This window comes from Condylostylus longicornis, unplaced genomic scaffold (assembly GCF_029603195.1).
Source record: "Condylostylus longicornis isolate FDR11 unplaced genomic scaffold, ASM2960319v2 ptg000018l, whole genome shotgun sequence".
NCBI classification, from domain to species: domain Eukaryota; kingdom Metazoa; phylum Arthropoda; class Insecta; order Diptera; family Dolichopodidae; genus Condylostylus; species Condylostylus longicornis.
In genome coordinates this window covers 12,090,376-12,113,802 of record NW_026577987.1, presented here as the reverse complement: position 1 = coordinate 12,113,802, position 23,427 = coordinate 12,090,376, and positions in this window count along the sequence as shown.

Below are 23,427 nucleotides of genomic sequence, written 5' to 3'. Positions count from 1 at the left end.
TTTAATATTTGAATAAAGCAAATTAATTTAGATTTTAAAAGATGTAATAATACTAAATGTATAAATCTTAATTTGATTTGATTTGTAGTACTATAATATTAATTTAGTAACAGAATAAGAGTATATGAGAAATTAGTGCATTTGCTACAATATTTTTGCTATCAAAGACGTTCGATAATGTCAAAAAAATAGAGAAACGAAAATTTGCATTTTGCATACTTCCAGGGATAATAAGTTGATGGGTGAGTTACAAAATTTACGTAGAAATTTTGAAACCAAACTGACGTTTTTTTTAGAAATGGGCTGAAAAGTGCAAAAATTCTGGTTACTTAGTGATTTTGGTAATAAAATTTGTTTTAAATCTGTAAGTGATACAGATCCTTGCACCCTTCATTTACACATACGAAATGATGCCACATCTCTGACATGTACATACAAACATACTTATGTTTCTGCTAAAATCCAATGGCCTCTTGTAATCAGTGAGAAAAAAAAATTATGCTACCATGTAAAAAAACAGGAATAAAGAAATAAAATTTAGAAAATCAAGTGAGGGTTCTTCTTTACTAATTGTAATATTCACAATTTATATAACAAATGTTTTACAAAAAAAAAATGCCGGTTTCTCTGCATCGTGTTTTTTTCTTTTTCGTTTTTTATTATCAATTTTTTTGCATAATATATATCTACGTGTATATGTATGTTTGTATGTTCGGTTCTAAAATTATAATTAAACATGTGGGGTATGTAACGCATTAACGATGCATTTTATCATTATATTTGGAATAGGTTTTTTTGTGTTTCATTTGGAAAAACCCTTTATAGAAATTTTTAATTTCGTTTTTTTTTCCCTATAGCTTCAGATTACAAAATGTTTGTTGCAATATAGTTATATACGCAACTAAATTAAAAAATTTTATAGGGAAGTTTTCTTTTTGGTAGCGATAATAATTTAAAATTAATTTTTAATGTACACACAGACCTATACGTCTTCTGTTTCAGACTTTAATTTATTTATTTCAAACCTAAAATGCAATATAACATTTTAATTAAGTTTTTGTTTAAGAAAAGTTGTTTTTCAAAAAGATTATTAAAAAAAATTTCATTATTAAGTTGAGTTTAAGGATAATATTAAAAAATTAGTGCAAGAACTCGAATATTGCAATCACTCCTATTTCGTACAGCAAGATTTGAAATTATATTGAAGCTTTATTACGCATCCATAATAAACATCCTTAAAAATAATTTCAATAATTTTATAAATCTTGAATAATTTTATAAATTTTTGCTTAACTGGTTACTTATAGGGTAAACTTCAATCGTTTGGGCCAATTAAGAAGATTTATATGAATTTATGAGGCATTTGTGATATAATAATTCTCTAAGATTAATTTCTAGCATTCTTAATTTTATATTGATTTAATTACAAAAAGGCAGAATTTGTAATTAATAATTCGAAATATTAAAAAATCTGCATGCTACGATGGTTTTGCCTACAAAAGTTTCAACACATTTCAAAGAGTTTAAATGAAACAAGTTTTGGCAATTCAGGGTTTGTACATCCAAATTACGAGTACCTAAATGTATTCACGTTCTTAAACAATTTTGCAATACACTTTTATGTTAATTAATGCTAGAATAATTTCTTATTACAATCACAAAGATTCAAAGTTCTCCTATGCAAGTATGTATATTGTAAATGTATCAAAAATATACGTACAAATAACACACGAATATATACAAATATTCTTCAAAGAATTAAAATTTAATATTTTAATTGCAAATTTTACAATATGACCTTGTATAAAATAATAATTAATATTAATTTTATAAAAGCATGTTTATGTTATTTAAATGTACATAATTATTTGAAAATAAATAACAAAAAAAATTATAATTTATACATGCTAATGAATATAATTATATGGATGTATGTATAATTTTAAATACTTATGAATATTTTACACATGTGTGCGTATACACATGTTTGCTATCAAAAATATTTTACTTATAAAAATAAATAAGAAAAGAAAATCCTGAATATTTGATAATTTATTTTAAAATAATAAAACAAGAAAAATTTATAATTAATTAAGAATTTTCTGAATTTTATTCAAATATGAAAATTTAAATAATTCGATTTCTGGTATTAATTTAATGATATATAGCCACAATAAATTATACTGAAAAAATTATATACTGGAAATATTTTCGAATAGAATCGCTATAATGCCTACTTGAATGAATCTTAGTATGTATGAATTTAAGTATGTATGTATGTAGTAAAAAGTCTTCTTAATATTAAAGTCTTCTATTATGTTTCTTATTTATTATAAGAAATATAATTTTTACAATTTAACCGAAAAATTAACATTATTTACTCTTTTTGAAAATAATTAGCAGCTTCCAATTACATTACCTGATTTCATCTGCCTAAAATTGAACTCCCCCATCAAGTAAATTACAAAATTTCTATCAAATATTGAGTAAAATTAATTTGCTATTACAAAGATTCCATAATAAGCGTATATATATAGTTTAAAATTTTTGTAAAAGAATGTAAAAAATAATAATCACGTGTAAAATTATTGCAATATAGTACTTGAATTTATTAAAAACCGTAAACAAAAATATAGACTAAAGATTTGTTCACAAGTCAATTTATTCAAAAATATGTGTACTTTTCACAAAATGTAAAAAATACAAATTTATAGTTTTAATACTTTAATATTTTTTAAGATTTTGCAACACTTTATTAGAAAATAAAAATAATAAATAAGTTCGTGACTAAAATTTAAAACCTTATAAATTGTTTTTAAAATCTAATAAAAAAAAATGTAAAAATCTATTTAAAAAATAATTCATTTTTGAATTGCTCTTTATTTTAATTCAATATTAATAAATGAAATTAAATTTTTATTTAAATGAGAATTACAGTTAAACACAACTTTTCAAACGGAAGGATAAAAATTATTAGTACTTAAAATCTAAAAATAATTTACAGATTAATTTCGACCAAAATTTTAAGGTTCCCACCAAAATTATTATGCGGTTTTAGAATTAGATTTCAAGAAGTCTTATAAAATCAATATTCCATTCTATTATATATAAAATCTAACTTATAATTTAATTCCCAATGGAAATATTCTAGATTTTAGTTGCTTACTTCCAATAATTTATAAACCATACGCATTAATTTTTTGAAATAATTTAGTAAAACATTGTACATATAAGTACTTAGTATAATATTTGATTATTTATATTTAAATAAATAAATAAAAAATTAAAATAATTTCTCATTACACACGAATTCGTTTTTGATGACTCAGAAACTCAAATCAATAAATAAATTTTAAGAAATAAATAAATTCTCTTTATCTAATGTCTTTATTAAAAATATTTTGTTTTTAAGCAAAATACTCGTAGATCTAAATTGACACCTTAATTAAAATTTTTTATTTATTCAGTTGGAATAGAATGTATGTCTTTGTTTTCGTTTATAGATATGTAGGGACTATTTACTTATATTTTAATGTTAAAAACTTTTATAAAAACATGACATTAATGTGTGTTGGTGTCAAACTGTTTGTGAAAAATAAAGTTGGTGTTTAATAAGTATTTAACTTAGTTATAAAAATTATTTTAAAAGCTATATTAAGTTACTGAAAAGAAATAAGGACTCGTTAGAAATGGGTCTCGGGGAGGTGTTCTAGGCGAGACACTTGTAAAAGGTGCACAATAGATCTTTAAGGTTGCGGTGTATTATTGTCGCAACCTATAATCTAGAATCTACAAAGTTTCTAAAGATTTTTAAAATTTACCGACAACATTGCATACATTAAGGGAATTTTCATGATAACACGTAAGCTAATCCGAAAAATGAATGAAGTTACAATAGCTTACAGCATGTACAAACGCCCTTCTTCTTAAGTAAATAATTGTTTCTTGTTATCTAACTGCATTAGAATTCCCATAATTTGAATTTAAATTTAAAATCTATTAAGTATTTAATAGAATTTTTAATTTAAAATTAAAAATAAAATATCAATTTAACATTAACGTGCAGAGGATGTCTGGAATCAGAATTTAATCGCACTTCGGATAGAATTATAAAAAAACCTAATTAAATAAACAATTAAATTTAATTATTAGAAATACGTATTCTAGAATAGTTTGAAGAAGTTTGGAATAATAATTTGTCAATCATTAAAAATAATTTGCCATAAATTACATTAAGCATTTGAATTATGTATGTAGGTAAAAATTTACTTATTCATGGTTCCTTTAAAATGCATAGACATTATTCGCAAGGAATAATTTGGTGTATATAAACATACATATTTCGCAGTCAAAAATACTGATAACAAAAGCCGACATAACAATTTAATTACACGTTTCTAGAAAATTTTAATGATTTGTAATAAAGTTTTTTAAGATAAACTTTCTAATATATTCGTTTCACATATAACATAGCAATTAAACATGTAATTAAAATAAAAAGAACCTACATACATTCGCATATATAAAGAATATTATAATGCCATGCATATTATACGATAAAAAATTTGACATTTTTAACAAATTTTAATGATTTATAAAATTTTTTTAAAACAAGTATTTCGAGAATAAAACTAAATGAGACAACAATTAATAATACAAGTATTTAAAAAAAAAAATAAAAATTAACAAATTAAGAATTTTTAATATGACCTTAAAGCCAATGATGCACAGTGCACATACATCATAATATCTATATACATATATGGTTAACTATTATTAATTTTTAAGATTAAAAACTATACATACATATTTAGAATAACATTTTAATAGTAAAATTTTTTCGCCGACATTTCCTATATTTTTATAATATATAAACTCATCACTATTATTACATATTATTTGTATTACAATATTTAATGTTTGTATGTAATAATATTTGTTAAAATAAGTAATAAATGTGTGTATTCCCATAAATAGTCAATTGGAGCATTATAATTTTTGAATAGTTTCAACATAATTTTCAGTATAGGTCACGTATTGTAATTTTAAATTGAATAAACGTGAAACATGTTGTTCAACTAAATAATTTTTTAACGTTTATACACACATAACATATGTATACAAAAATGAAATGTTAAAAAATAAATTTATGTACATTTTATATATGTGCATATAAATATATGTGCATGTTTATACACATTTGTATATGCATTCATTACAAATTAAATTATTGTACATATAAGCAGTAAACATTTTAACGATGGAAAATGCAATTTAAAATATCAGCTGATAAAAACAAAACAATTGAATCGAAATTTTATTTTAAAATCACAATTAAATCATCTCATATATGTACATATGTACATGCACATGTACATATATTATAAATGTATGTATATATGTAGCAAGAATACAAATTTCGTTTTGTATTAAATAACTAAGTATAAGTAATAATTTGAAATTAAATTGTAAAATATAGAGAGAATAAATAAAATGGGATCACTAATTACATGTGACTTAAAGTCTCACCTAAAAAATAATCATTTTAGAATAGTATTTTGTAGATTGAAATATTATATTTCATCAATAAGTTTAAGTTTTACTTAGTACATTGTATAATAAAAAAAAAAACACTATACATTAATAACACAAAATGTCTCCTTTAATAATCTACTTGATTTTGAGATAATTGAGGCGAATTAGGGAATATGAAATTAATATCAAAAGCTGTGTTTGAATAAAAACTAAACTTTGGTGGAAAGAAACATTGTCTGACTTTGAATATAGGCAGTCATTTTCTGTCATTTTAGTAAGTTATCATTTTAATGAAGAACTTGTGATTAAATACTTTACACTTTTCATTAATAAACAGGTGGGTACTGAGATAAATATGGTAATTTGAATTTTAAACAAAAAATTTTTTAATTTAAATTTTTAATATGTGGTTCTGTTATTCTACAGAGACGTAATAAAAATAAGGTTTAAAATTCATTTAATTTTTTAAATTCAACAATTTATCAAAATTTCAAATTTAACCAATTATTTCGATTAAATGCGTTCAAGAGTTTTACTAGAATTTGTGAATTTATTAGTTAAAGGCGTTTGCTAATTGTTATTTTAAAATTCAAGAAAAAAAATAAGAAATTGAGAAATGGGCTTTACTAAATTTCATTATATACATACATTTAAAATTTCAGAAATTGCCATTCTCTCTTAATATCCACCAGACTTGCATTTTTTTCTTGTAAAAACAACAATAAAAATTACGAAAATTTTATTGGTTCTATGTTATTATAAAAGTTCTTTTTCTTATTAATTATTATTTATAAGTATGTATGTGTATGTATATGATAGTTATTTTGTTTTTACCGCCATCCTACGTTAGCATTCCTATATATTCATCCTATATATTATTCATACCTGAAAACAAGTATGTATGTGAAATTATAATGACAATGCCCGATAATAAAATTTTTAACCAAGTAATTTTTTTTCTTTTCTCACACAAAATGAAAAAATATTTCGTGATATCTTTGAGAATATTGATTTCTCTTTCATATTGTGGAGGCTGTTTACATGTCATTAAAGTTCAATGTAATTCTTTTAACTTCTAAATTAGTTTTTTAATAAAAGTGTTTATAATTAATTTTAATAAAATTGAGAAAAACTCTTACATTTAAATTGAAACAATAAAATTTTTATTTCATAACTTCCGGATTTTAAATGAGTCATTTATATAATAAGCAATTCTAATATTGCAGTAATGAGTCAGTATGATAGCAGAACAAACGCAGTAAGAATAAGAATTGAAACCATTTGAAAAAAAATATTTTTTATATTTTTTGAAACTTCAAGCAAAATTGAAACGAAATTTATCGGAAACTTCGAGTTAAATAATTAAAAGTAATTTTGGAATTAAACACATGAATATGTACTAAAAATAGAAAAGAAGTAGTGTCTTTACATGTGTCTATTTGAAAGGATATTTGAGAACATACAAACTTGATATGTCAAAGTTCAGTATAAATTTATCTACTTAGATATCTAAGATTTACTAACTTAGTTTGCGATGAGTGTTTAAGTTAAATATTAGCCGTAAAAATTGTATTGCCATAAAGATTCTAAATTAATTATCGTCGTACATTTTAGGAGACTTTGCTTTGGGATTAATAGACTGATTACGAGCATCATGAATGGTTTTAAATATATTGTAGTCAATTCAAAAACAGGGATAAAATTTTAAGGAAAATGTCGTGGCATGTCCTATATTTGTATGCAAGCAAAATATTTAATCAAATTTATAACATACATATATACATATGTATCTATATAACACACAATGAGAACTGTCTGAAGAACTTAAACGATTGGTATGAAACCAATTAAAAATACGACCATACAGACATATGTAATATGTATTTTAACTTCTTTCACCTCTTTATTATTCTAATAAATTTTAATATCGTGTACCAAGTTACATAATCTATATTAAATTTAATTTACATCAATATACATATGTATGTGTTAATGTATGTATTTCCATTTATATTTGTAAATGTGCATTGCATTTTTCTATTAATAAAGATCAATTCACAGTTATTCAAATTTATTAAAAACAAAATAAAGAAAAGAAAATATTAAATTGTACAATATTTTTTTTTTTGTGTACGACTTCTCTTACAATTTATTGCGATCTCATGTTTAGATCCCATGCCATCATATATGAAAAATTGATAAATTAATTTAATTAATTTTAATTAAAGTTCGCAGAAATAAAAAATTTATTCTAATAAAAGTTTTAGTAAGTAAATTAAATTTAATTTTCAAATATAATTTATGGAATATTTTAATAAATTGACACCCAACAATAATTTGAGTCCAAGTACTTATTACAAGAATTTTGAATTATAATAAAAATTAATTGAAAATATTAGTTACAGATAGTTCGTGGTTTTCATATTATTTATTTGAAAATTCATTATTTTATTGAGTGAGTGAGAAACATTCAAATTTCGAACTGTTTCGATAAATTTGATCATGGAACAACTTCGCATAAGAAAAAAAGTAAAATCTTTAAACTAATTCCAATAATTGTATTGCGAAAATTTCACTGGGACAAGTTCAGTAACAGGATCGTCATTGAGATTTTTACTAAAATTTTATAAATCCTCTACTTAATTGTAATTAAACTGTTAGAAAATATTTGTACTGGTACCACATAAATATTCAAAATCTAAGAGAAATCAAGAAAATGGAATGAAACATTTTTTTAACGCGATTACAGATACATATATACATTAAATACTTGTCTTAACTTGAAATGCTTTAAATTCACCGCGCACTTGTTTTTCAATATTTTTAATTTATGTATACACAACTCTTTTTATAATCGGCTTTAGTACTCATTCCATATATGTAAAATAAAAAATTTTTTTTGAACAAGTTACAAGTATAAATATGTAACTATTTTTTTTTATTTAATTTAAATTCTTGTCTCTCAACATTTTACCGTTATAAGAACATTTTATATTTTTCTTTTTTATTTCATACTTCTGCTATTTTAATTTCTATTTTTCACCTCTGATGTATGCAAATTTAAATTATAAACACAAATACAAAATCTACGTTATTATTACGTAGCATACCACATTTGTACCTACCATTAAATAAATTTGTTTTTAAATACACCTAAGTACCTACATAGTTATGATAACAAATTTTCGCATTCACAAAATACCACGGTAAGTATAAAGTTACAAATTCATTTAAAAATAAGATTTTTTGTTTAATGTTTTCTTCATTTCTATAAATCCCAACTTAAAGGTATACAACTTTTTTCAAAAAAAAAAATCTATAAAATAAAATATTTGGCATATAAGCATAAACTAAACTGTAACGTGATACTAAATAAAGCATAAAAGTACACTAAGTAAAACAAAAAAAATTAAAAAATACAGTAGAATCTTTTTAAAAGTTCGGATTTTTTAAATATAAAATAATATTTAGAATTTGTTATAATTTTGTTTTAAAATTTAAATTTTTTTTTTTAATTTTCTCTTTTAATCGACTGCAATTTATGGTATTTAATTCTCCTCGCGGGAATGGAATGCTGCTTTGTATAGAAATTCTGTTATACAAAATGTAAAAATGTAACTCATAAATTTATATATCAGGTATTTGAAAATCCCTTTTCTAAAAAACATAAAATTTTCAACTCAAATTAACAACTACAACTGTTATACCACTGAACCGGTTTATACTTTATAAAACATCTAACATTAATTACGTTCATTTTATAAATATGCAAAACTATCTACATAATACGCACCTACTACCACGTATAACACTTTTTATTACCCGTATAACACTTAACTGTGTGTACGTATAACACTAACCCGTATAACACTTAACTCTAATATTTTAATATCACAATAAATTTACCTAAAAATTTCATTTTGAAACTGGTTGCACTGTACATATACGTATACATAATATAAATATAAAAGATTTTAAATGCTCATATACTGGCTAATCCGGTCTAATATGTACGTACACATATTGTAATTTAAGAACATAATATCAAAAAAAAATAATGTTTATAAATGCAGGTGTATTTCAAAAAAACCTATAGTCAAAAGTGTTAATGTATTTGTATGAAAATTTGCCATTCTGTTAAAAAAAAAGTGAAAAAAGAAAAAAACAAAATAAAAATGACAAAAATATGAAGTCAGCATAGAATATGTGAATAAAAGTAGAATTAAAACAAAAAACTAAACCCGTCATTTAAATCATGAAAAGTCTGCAAATAACACCATAAATGTACAAGCATATTATTACTATGTATATACATATGTATATATTTATATATACAATTTGCTTAAACATATTGTACTCGTATGTATTAATTTATACGTGAAGCGCGCACTTATTTTTAGAACTTTGTTAAAAAAAAAAATTTAAAAGAAAAAACGAATATTAAAATAAAATTTTTTTCATGTTTTCAAAATGTAAGTAACTAGTGCTGATCATCGTTATACGAGTAACAAAGTTAATAGTATACTTATATAAATTTATATACAATAGTAGATATAGCTAGCTGATTTGCTGGTTACTTTTGTTTAAGGTAACAGGTTTTACAATTTTATTTTTTGTTTAAGTTAATTCCATTAGTTGTTTAAGTTTTTATTTTAGTTTTCTGGATTTGTCAGAAAATTTGCGATTTTTTCAATTGAGTTTTTCAAGAAAAATTTGTTATATAAATTATAACAATTGCTATAATAGTACCGGGTAGGTACGATTAATAATAGAAAAAATGTTTGTTACTTAGCAAATAAAAATGTGATAAAATCTTTTTTTTGTGTCATTTTAAAAAATAAATGTTTTAATTATTTTTTTATTAATATTTTTTTTCCAGTCAAAACATTTTGTATAACATTAAAGAATGCTGAATATTTTGTTGAATGTTTAACGTTAAACTCTTTATATTAGTATATTTTATCGACATAATAATACATACATTCACATCTAGTACATTTACACACGTGTACACACTATGTATGGTACACTTTTAATAATAAACCGGAAAATTGAAATAACAAGAACAAGAAAAAAGAACTTCAGGCCTTGAAAATAAAAAGTGATGCAACCAATTAATATTATAAAAATTAGAATTTTAATTTTAATTTAAATTTTTTTAAAAATTATTTAAATATTATCAGAATTTGAACATATTTCTGTTTATGAAACAAATAAAATTCAAATCACTGTAAATCATTTTTTTTTAATTACTGTTGAAAAATTAATAATAATGAGCCGTTTTACTCATTTGTACTTTAATTCAACACCATTTATTCCTATTAATATCTACTATATTTTTTAGCGGTCAATATTTTAAATGGCAACTTTAAATATGCGGCAGTGACCTTATCACACAATATCCTTTCATTTATAAATTCAAACTATTATTTGAATTTGAAAAAAAAATCTCGAAAATATTCTTTAAACATAGATTTTTTAAAATTTGAGTAATCATTGTATATTTGTATCCGTATAATTTCCAGTATGTTAAAAAAATTTTTAATTAGTTGAAGGTATATCGTAATGGTAAAAGAGAGTTGAAATAGTAGGTAACAACACCGAAAGGATGACAAGTGTTTAATTTTTCTCACTTAAATTGTTGAGGAAAAACTTATTTTCGACTTAAGGCATTTTATTATAAATTAAAATCAAGAAAAATAATTTAATTTAAGAATTTAAAAATTTAATAGAAATCCAGCAAAAACTTTCCTAAGAAAAATTTACAGTTAATTTGGTTCTAAAATAAATTTCTAAAATAAAATTTATCCATTTGATTACGAGATTTTTCGTATGACATTGAATTCATCTTTAAGCTCTTGTTTCTTTTCAAAAATTTAAATATGTAGCATTTATATAGCTATTTTTGAGTTGACAAATAGTATCTTGAAAGAATAATTGAACTACTTAAATCTTTGAAATGCAAAATTTATGAAAGTATGTAATTATTTCTAATGTTGTTCATATTCGCACATAATGTAGATAATGTTGTAGATTTTATTAAATGTTGATAATATGGATTGGAATAGATTGGAATAGTGTTAATTTTTATCCATCTAATTCACTTATAGCAAAGACGCTTATATCCACCATGTATATATGAAACATATATGGGCCTTTGGTTATAGAAATGACGTATTTACTGTCCACAAAAAATATCCATCTGGTCGTTAACTAATCACTTTGTGGTAAGTTCAGTTTGTTTACTAATGAAACGATTCATCACTGTTCATGAATTAAATATAACTCTTTGAGTTAGTAAATTGTCCACAATTTTAATGTACAACCAAAAATGCGAATCTTTTACTAAAAACAAATTTTATTATTTTAACTCTATTTTTCCGCATATTTACATTTGAATAATTAATAATATAAACAGCAATGTTATTTTATTTACATAAATAACAAGTAAGCCAATAAATTTCTATAAACTAATTTACACGTTAACAAATATCAAGTTCCAAAATATAGTGATCTCTTTATCACCAGTATATAAAAAATAAAACGTTTTCTATATGTTTTTTTGGAAAAAAGTTTTTTTTTCAAAATCTACACGATAAATAGCTACATATATATTTAAAAATCAAAAATAATATAAAAATAATTTTATTGCAAATTAGTTCCATATATGTATACATTGACATTTTACTGGAGGCGTTTATATTTTAAGAGCATAGCGGTGGATAAACTCATTCATAATTCAACCTTTTAAGGTTTCTTTTTACTTTAAATGTTTTTTTTTTCTTTAGCTTAATTAATAGCAGAAACAAAATAAAAAATCAAAATTTCTTAATAATTTTTAAAATATTTTTAATATGTTATATAAGTAATGAAATTTTTGCTATATACCAGTATTGAAATAGCTTACTTGGACTGAAAAAAGTCGACTTTTTTGAAATTACAAAAAACTTTCAATAATTTGCAATACAAATTCATGCTTACATACATTGTGCATGAGCTAATACCCGTATAGTTATACGTTACATTTTGTATATCATAATATGGTATAACAGTTTAAATGTTTTAAACGACATATTAAATACGTTTGAAGTACACACAAAAAGTTTTCATATTTAAAATTTTTGGACTTATTATTTAATCACGTATGTATTAAATTCACATATTGCAAATTTTTGAATGAAAGTTTAATAAAGCTTGTGTAATATAAGCGTTTAAGTGATTAATTTTGTCACACAAATGAGCTATGAAAATTATAGAATTTTATTCATTTAAAAAATTCTATAAAATATATGTTTAAATCCGGGAATAAATTGTTTAACTTCAAAATATCAAAGTCTGTTTTTAAAATTTGACGGATTTTTCAAGAGCATTCATTTCATTTTAATTTTATTAAGTTAGAAGTTAAAATAAGTAGAAGAAGTTAAAGTAAGAAGTTTCTTTTTGTATTAAGATCACTTTAGTATAAGTCTGTGTCCAAAGAAATTCTATATAAAAAAGTCTTTAAAGGAAAATTTTTCCAAAACTTTCCTGTAACAAGTTTCATTTTTCACTTTAAAACCATTTTCTTCGTAAAAACTCAATTGTTTAAAAAAGGAATTCCTAATTTACAGCTAAGTCTATAAGTAGTGCTTACATTTTTTGAGGTTATTCAAGTTATAACCTTTACTGTAAACAAAAAAAACTATTCTAAATAATAATTGTATTTCCTAAAATATTAATAAATTAATAAATCACACGAAAAACAAGGAATATATTAAATTTAATAAATAAAAAAAAACTTTATATAAAATCATTATACTCTATACACACACATATATATATATATATATATATATATATAGAAACTATACATACAAATTATCTTTGATTAAGTGCAAATCCTGCTCAAAGAATGATTCAATCGCTTTCAAACTTAATATGTATCGAAAACAATCACCTTGCAAAAACTAAATAATACACAAAAAAAAAGAGTGACTACACCATTTAGTTACACTACATAGTAGAACCACTTTTAGAATAAATATATATTCTTAATTGAATAGTTTATAGTAAAACTATACATCTATAGTACATAGACATATATAATATACTCACAATGTTTAATATTTTAATAATATAGAAATACTAGGTCTGTGAAACATCGTGAATCTTATTTTGCGATAAAATGAAGTAAACTCAATAATAATATATTCTAGATTTCATATTTTTAATATGTAGACTTTCAATAACTTAAAAATAAAATGTTATTATAGTGATTTTCATTATTTTTAGAATTTTACTGAAAGGCAATAGAATTAAAATGCACAAGTATATACCCATATACATAATAGAGTTAGGAATACAATATAAAAATATTAAATTTAATTGTGCAATATGATGATATGAATCAATTTTTTGAGAAATGATTTAGAAAGTTGCAGCTTAAATTTGTATATATATTAAATTTTATTATGACACGACACCATAAATAATTATACATTTTAACTCAATGTCTTTCATTTTGGTATTGAAAGTTAAACTGAATTTGATAGCATTAATAGATTTGTTAAATATTTTATTATGAACTATTTTTATTTTCTCTATGGGTTTTATGCTTCCTTCCTTTTTGGTTAATATGATGCTAAAAATTTAATCGCTATGGGGACTACCAATTTAAATGTTAGTATGAGAACTAGTCATTGACACAAAATATTAAAGTTAAATTACAATTTTTTCCTTGAAACTATTATAAATTAGTTTTCTAAAGGAGCTTAAAAGGTAACACGTTTTCATTACGATAAAATGCTAAATTTTCATTCGTCTCATGAATATATCAAATTTTCATAAATAAAGTTTCTCAACATTATTTACAAATAGGATTACATACTAATTTACACCATGTACTTAACACCTAATTTGTAAGTTTCCCTCTGGAGATTTAAAGATAAGATTTTTGCTTATTTCAACCAGTTGATGGTAATGGTTAACAAACTAATGGTAACATGTCAATACTAATGCAACGTTTATGTAGTTAGCTATAGGACATGAAAATCGTGATTTTTTGCCTCGAAAAATTTTAAAATTGAAATTATTGTTGGCTCATTCATATAGCATAACAGTGTACCCTAAATGTAGAAATATCAAATTAGCCAGAACTATCTATTAAAAATTATGTAACTAGTATTAATATTAATCTCAAAATTCAATTAAATTATAAAAATGATTTATTAAATAAATTTGAAAGAATTGCAAAAAAACAAACAAACAAAATCTGGTTAAACTGCAATAAATTGCTTAAAAAACAGATACTACTAGTTTCTAAATTTATATGTTATAATTCTCAATTCTTTATAATTCAATCTATATGAATTAACATCAATTTAGTATTGAGTGTTGAATACTTGTTTAAATTTTATGTGGATAACTCTGACTTATTTAATTATTTAGATAACATATTATCACATTGAAGTAATTTTTTCTTCTATATTAATAATAATTTAAATGAATTTATTATATATACATGTATACATTGTACAAATACATTTTCTTTGTTAGGTAGGAGAAGCAACAACTTTTATTTATTAGAATGAACAAAGCGTTCACTAAGTTAGCTGGAGAAAATGAGCCTTATAATTATAAGAATGGTTGAATGGAGCTTCTTCAAACTCAAATAATTATTAAATTTAACAGAAAATACAAAATACAAATAAAAATAATAACAGGCCTGTAATATTAATTTAAATTTTAAAATATTTTCATGTATTCCATTCTATATATACACACAATTTGTTCAATTTTTCTATCATTAAAATAATTTAAAAAATTTTTTCCCAAAAGAAAAATCTCATCATCCCTTAATTTTCACTTTAATTAAATTTAAGTCCATGTATGATTATATAGATTTTATATATGTAAACGTGATGGAATTCCGAATTTTTATTCTCAAAATATTTTCCTTTTGAGTATAAATCTAGCCGCAAAATCACAATTTATTATGGGAAACAAATAGCAGAAAAATATTTTTATTTGATTATATTATACTGTTATACTCTTCTATACATTGCTTATAGTTATGTTTTTATTTAAGTACTGAAAAAGTCATGGTACATGATTGGTTTTATTTGAAAACGAGAAAAAAAGTAGAGTTGACCTTGTCAACTCTGTGATACCCGTACGAATTTGTTATCCTATGTGCGAATAACTAATGTGCCATAACTAACTATGGGGCAGACTATGACTTTAAGTTGCCGTATTACCATATAAATTTATGCAAAATTTCAGTACTATGTGTTTTTCAAAATACTGGTTGTGCCAGAAAGAGCCAAGAAATTTTAGCGAATTTTATCAAGCATATCGGCCCTATTAATATATTCACTTGCGTGAAATCTCAATATCACAGCTTTTATAGTTTCTGAGATATAGCCAAATAACTTTTGAAGTTGTGTGGCAGGTACCAGAAGGAGCCAAGTAATTTCAACGACGTTTATGAGACACATTGGCCCTATTAATATATTCGTTTGTGTGAAATTTCAATACCATAGCTTTAATAGTTTCTGAAATATAGTCAAATAACTTTTGAAGTTGTATGGCAGGTACCAGAAGGAGCCAAGTAATTTCAACGACTTTTATGAGACACATTGGCCCTATTAATATATTCGTTTCTGTGAAATTTCAATACCACAACTTTTATAGTTTCTGAGATGTAGCCAAATAAATTTTGAAGTTGTATGGCAGGTACCAGAAGGAGCCAAGTAATTTCAACGACTTTTATGAGACACATTGGCCTTATTAATATATTCGTTTGTGTGAAATTTCAATACCACAACTTTTATAGTTTCTGAGATATAGCCCAATAAATTTTGAAGTTGTATGGCAGCTACCCGAACCGGTACCCCGATCACGTCCAATTTAAATAGGGTTCTGGCACTTACTACAATAAATCATTTGTGAAAATTTGGTGAACTTAGCTCAATTAGTTTTTGAGTTATCGTTCGGACGGACGGACGGACGGATAGACAAAGCTAAATCAACTCAGAATTTGACGCTGATCAAAAACATACACTTGGGTCTATATCTAACATCGTTATTTCTTAACGTTATAAACGGTAAGGCAAATTTAGTATACCCTTCGAACATACGTTCGTACGGGTATAATAAGAAAAACCAAAATTTCTTTAGATTTGTAAATACTTGTTGCGATTGCTATCGCATTATACGAAATTAATTTTTTATTGCAAACTTTTTAATATAAATACGAAATTTTAAAATTAATTTTATATTATTTCTGTTATATATGGTAAATTAAACTGAATATGTATATATTTATGTATACAATGTACAAATAGCATAGTTAAATATGTATTTGTACATATAATTTCATTACAATGGAACACATTGCAACGGAATGCGCACAACAATATATTATAAATAACAGAGAAAACACAAAACCTTTCTATGTTATTAATAAAAAGTTGTAAAGAATATGTCTTGTACTCATGTATCACAATATAGGAATAAAAATCATATAACTGTTTTCAGAATAAATAAAGATGAAGCCGAAAATTTACGAAAGAAATTGCAGCACAGTAATTTGTAGTTGATTTCCTAAAATTCTATTGAAATCTTTCATTTTTCTTTGCTCAAAAGGTACCGGACTCTTATATTGCCTTGTTCAATTCGGACATTAAATGTTTTGTGATTTCTGTTTCGAATTTTTGTGTCTCATATTTTAGCTTCAGACGAATAGCAGTATTAAAATACAGTAAAAGCATGGAACTTTAGACGAGGTCATATGTCTTGCACATATATATCTACAGCCATCTCCTAGAAAAATTAAATAAAGCACTGTTAAGCATCACCTTTACTCTTGAAAGTTATCGTTTCAGATAAAAGTTTTAGTACAGAATAGACTGTGTGACAATTTTTCTTTAATATTTAATACAATGATTGTCAACGTTTTTTAGATAGAAGCAGTACTTAGTGTAGCCGTCATGTATGCATACTTCAAAAGTTGCAAGTTTAAATATGTTACGGACAAACTTGTTGAAATTTGATGTGACTTTTATCATCGGGTGTCTTAAGTTTAAGCAAGCACCGCATCGGTACAATTTGACTTATTTTTCAATTTAAATACTGCCAAAATCCGTATATATGTAAATTTAATTTTAAAAGCTTTGTAAAATGATGGAGAAAAAGGGCCTAATCAAATGAAATTTGATAATTATAAAATTTATCTCTTTTTTTATTAAAAAATTTACCAGGAGATTACGATATGAAAACAGACCATACACGGATTTAGTTGGTATAAATTTTTAACAAAAACTATTAATTTTTCATATGATTTTTTATTCTGCTACACACATGAGATATATAAAAATATTACTATAAGTTTATAAATATTTGCACTCTTGTCTACAACATAAGTATACTAGACTTTTATCACATAAATATTAGCACACTTGAGCACGTACACATATGATTAACATTAAATTAAGTAAATAAAATTTCATTTATTCTTATTTAATTTGTAATTACAGACAAATGAAAATTACAAATTTATTTTTTATTTCTATAAAACAGGATACTTTAAATTATTGCTGATTCATTTAGTATTTTTTTAACTATTAAATAAATTACACAGATTTAATTGCTTTATATTTGTGATTTACTATCAATGCACTTCAAATATTACTAAATTTTTTTTTGTGACGACAACTAATATTAACAATACTAATTAACAAGATGCTAAATAATAATTACATATTATTTTAAATTTCTATTTATTTTTTATAATAATTTTATTTTAACAATTCGAAGGAGACAAAAAAGATTTCCGTAAAACACGTGCACTTTTTTTCAAGCATTTTTTATAAGAGCTTTTGACTTTATAACAATTTTTCGTAAATAAAAGGAAAAATCAATTATTTATGTATGTATATAAGGAGTGCACATGCACTAGTTTTTTTATACATATTTTGTAGCGTTTTTGTCCTTTAAAATTTATAAGTCTGTAAGTACTTATATATTTTTATTTAGTTATTTTTTGAACACCAAAATAAATGTTATAAGCATTAATTATTTTGAAATTATTTAAGAGCTCCTTGCGGTATGCAATTTTTATAGAATTTTTAATTTTAAATTAAAAATCTTTTAAAAGTTGTATTTCAAGCAAAAATTTTAATAAAACCCTTAATTAAATTTCGTATTAATTTTGAATGTAGATATATGTAGTAGATTAACTTAGTTTAGATATTATTTGCTAGGAAGATATTGATTTAATAAAGTTAACACATCTAAAATTGATTAAATGAATTTTATAAGATTTTGTAATTCTAATCTTTTTATTTACGAAATTTTATTAACAGCGAAATTTTTGCTTTCTGCTTAACTTTAAGTTTCATAGCAAATGCAATTTTCTTTTTCGGCATGATTTACATATACGACATTAACTAAAAAATTAACTTTTGAAATTGACGCATACATATGACATAACCTCTTAACAGGTTAATTTTGAATGAATTTACAAAATTTACGTTAGGTTTATATTTTAGGTTGTATTAAAGTAGTTCTTGTTCAAATTAAGCAGATTTTACAATTGTTTTAGAAATTAAGGTTTTAAGAAAATAAAATTTAAGAATAGGAAGACAATGTTTTCCCTCTAATGCTCTTTCTAACCTACTTAATTTAAATTTCAGGTTTTTCTTTCTACAAAAGAGAGAAAAAGCAAATTGTTTAATAATATTTGTTTGCAAATTTATTGAACAAACAAAGTTAATAATCGAAAGAATCTTTAATTATGATTTTTTATTTATTGATCAATTCAAAATTTTTCCTAGTTTGAATTTGAAGAATATAAGATGTGTTGAAAAATTTAACAAAGTGCTCAAAATCATTTTTTTTAAGCACGATTTCCAATATATTTTCGTTAAATATTATTTGATAAACGCCGTAATCATAATTTATTAATCAAACAAAATCATATGCTTAAATTCTTAAATATAAATTGTTTCAATTTCGGAATGTAATTTATTCTTTTGGCAAATATTTGTTAAGAAAAAAGAAATCTTTTATATCTAGTTTTCATTTTCTTCTTTAATTTTCTTCTCGACTTTTTCACACGAAAACAAAAATGTAATGAAAGCCACAACGGAGTTGTTAACTAAACAAATTATTTATCTTTAGGTACCTCTTTGAACGGAAGTAATTTTGTGTACTTATTTTTTTGTTTTGAAAAACAAGAAAAGAATTATCAAAATAAAGTCAACTTTATGAGTTATGGAATTATTTGTACTTTAAACAATGCGATTCAAAATTATTTTAATTCGAAAAAAAGAAAAAAATGAAAATAAAAATCGCTGTTACACGCCCTAAAAAATCTATTATCATCTTATTATTAATAATTTTTTATAACTTTTAAGTCCATACTTTATTGTAATTCTACTGTTATTTTTAACTGTTAAAAAGTTAAAAGAATTATCTATATACTTATACATTTTTTAAAAATTATTGTGCTTTTTTAACCTCTTAAATTTTCTTTTTTTTAAATTTATATAGTGCATGTGTGTATGTATATATACAAGGTGTCTATAATACAGTATATTACAGTATATTACAGCTGTAAATATTTTTACAGCTTAGAACTGCTAAATGGATTAAGAAATCACATTGTTAACTGGTCAGAGACGTTTATTAGAGTAGTAATAACAATATTCAATAAAAAACTTGCAACAAATGCTCAAAGTTAGTTCCATTTGCAGTAATACATGAACAGAGGCGCTTTGGAAAATTGTTGACAATAGTCGTGCACTGTTCGATGGTAATTTCATCTCACGTGTATCTCCGACGTGTTCTCTGACTCCTGGTAACGTTTTATGGCATCATAAACAGTCATTTTTTTGTAACCAGTCGCCCTTACAATCTCAGCTGCCTTCATATCTGACCTGTGTAATTCTATAATAGTAATGCGCTTGCTATCGCGATTCATTACAAGGCTAACAAAATATGAAGACACAGTTAACAGGTACTACGTGGGGTAAAATTGCACGACGAATGCAAATAATGAAACCAAATTAAAAAAAAAATCAGAATTATAACGTGAAAAATTAGCATTTCTAAAAGTACGGGAATTTTGCAGACACCCTGTATATTTTTATATTAAATTGTATCTATACATTTAAATATTTTTCCAATTTTATGCATCTTTTTCAACAACAAAAGAGAAATCTTTACAATTTCATCACAAGTTGTATTTTTTTTTGTAGCTTCTTTTGTTTAAAAATAACAAAGATTAAGTAAAACAAGAAAAAAAAACAAAAAACTTAAACGAAAAACGTTTTTTTTTTGTTTTTCATCATTGATTTTTTAATTTTTTAAAAGTTTGATTTTTTTTTCTTAAGATTCATGTAATTTCATAAGAAATACAATATGCTTTGCTACAATATACTTTTAAATTAAAAATATTGCAATGAAATTAAGATTCAATACTTGTAAATATATTTATACAAATGTGTACTATTTATACATTAGTGTAAGTGCGAGAAAAGAAAAATTAAGTATATTGTAAAGTAAAAGCATTAAGCTAGTGATTTTATTTGTGGGATTAAAATTTCTTTCTCTATTACTATAGTAAAAATGTAAGTAAGTAAGTATAACAATTCTTTTATAGCTTTTATTTACCGTCTTTTTATCGGTATTTTAATTTTATATAGTATGCATCATTTTGTTTTTAAAAATATTTTGTATTTATAGACAATGATGATAATAATATGGTAAGTAATAAATAAAATAAAAATTAAAAGTCAAATTATTGCACGTTTGTAACACTACTTATTTTAAATATAAAAAGAAAAAACAATGGCAGTAATATATTGTACATTATATAGTTATACGAGGAAGAGAATGAGTGTGTAATTATAGTAAATTAAGTCAAGAGAGAATATAATAATGACGTAGTCGAATGTTGATTGTGTATTTGCTTGGCAGCAAGTTGGTGTAAGTATTTAAACATTATAATTAATCATATGAACTTTTAATTTACAGTCAATTGAGTAATTGGTAATTATATAGTAAAACATAAATAATAATTAAATTTTAAAATTAATAAATAATATTTAAAATTTTATAATTTTGTTATTGATTACTCCTTCTCATTGTTTATTATTTGCACTATGCAATTCTTTAATATACAAATTATTCTTTAAATTGTTGGTAAGCATATTGCAATATTAATAATTTTTTATCCATAAGAAAGAATGTTCTGAATTAGGCTCTTTACTTAGCAAGATCCAAGCTAATCTTTTTCTATACAGTAACTGCTTGACTAACTGTTGTATAACTACAAAAATAATTTACTTGTATGTATATCTTGGAAACTAAAATTTTCATAAAGTAATAAAATTTTGCTTAAAACAGTTCTTGTGATAGGGCCAATATTCATGCTAATTAAATTTTGTTGTTGCTGTATAACTTCTGATAATAGCTATCATAAAATTCCACAAATATTTTGGTCATATCTCGGAAACTATTATCGGCATGCAGTATTCAAATATAGAAAAAACGTGTTTGGTTTCAAGCCCCCTATCCTCAATAATTTTGGTAGTGGTGAATTTTGGTAACAAGTTATAAAATAGTTTTCGCTATAAAACGTCAAAAAGATTTCTGCGGCATTTCATTATACAATTACATATTTAGAAACAGTGCCAGAATTCTGAAAAAATTTTTAATGCTCTATCTATACGATTGAATGTTAGAAAATTCTGTTTTGTAAAAACTTTCGTTCTGATATCACGGAGCCCACGCGTTCAATCATATCCTTTCTCGCTACTATTGTATATGTTAAAAGAAGAGTTTAGTTGATTGCTAAATAATTCTTTGGAAATTTAATTCATTAAAATAATTTATTTTGAGATTGTTCAAAGCCGTATGTATCGATTTAAAATCTTTTCTTCTAATAGAACAAGTGAATATCCGAATTTTTTAAACTTAAAGAAACTTAAATGCTAAAAGATATTAACGAAAATTATATACTTTAAAAGTCGCGACATTTCCTTACTTTGAATTAAATTTTCAGGAAATTTTCAAAGTTCACCGAGGGCCTAAGTCATGAAAACTAATTTAATTACATGTTACTTTTTTTTGGGTTTTTTATAAGTAAATTCTATTTATAGCTATATGAAAACGATGAGTAAAAGTTGACTACTGAAAAGTACGATCATATAGTTTTAATAACGTATAATAAAAATAATTTAAGTACATACTTAATATGAAAATTTTACTTACAAACTTTTACTTATTTTGTGCTTTCTCGTTAAAAATTAATTATTATTTTAATTATACTAAATAATTTAATTATTTGGGTTTTTCAGTATCTAATTTTTGTGAATATTTACAATTTTATTTCTAAATTAATATTTTCAAGCTACGCTACGAGTATAAGCTAATGAAATGAGCATAAAAGTTTGATTCAGAAACATATTTAAAATAGGAAATTATCAGTGCAAATGAAGACGATTTTAAAAAGATATTTTATTTTTCAGTAGTCAGTTTTCAGATTTACACAAATGTGTGACAATAAGAATGAAATGTGCCAAATTTTAAAACGAACTTGACTGAAGTCTAATTGAATTTAATTAATTTTGTTCTTTTTCTATTATGAGAAAAAATGGCAATCACCCCGAATCAAAATTCTATTTTTAAACTGTTTTTTCATTATAATGGCCAATTATTATTAAAAAATCATTTTCCAAAATCATTGTCAATAATTATTTTGATATTTTTTAATATTTGTTTAAATCTAACGAAAAAAAGTTTAAAGATGTTTACATAAAACAATTTAAGTTTGTTTTTTTTCCATTGGGAAGGTAAGTGTTACAGCATAGCATGTTTTGATTTTATACTATCGGTAAAAAAAACGAG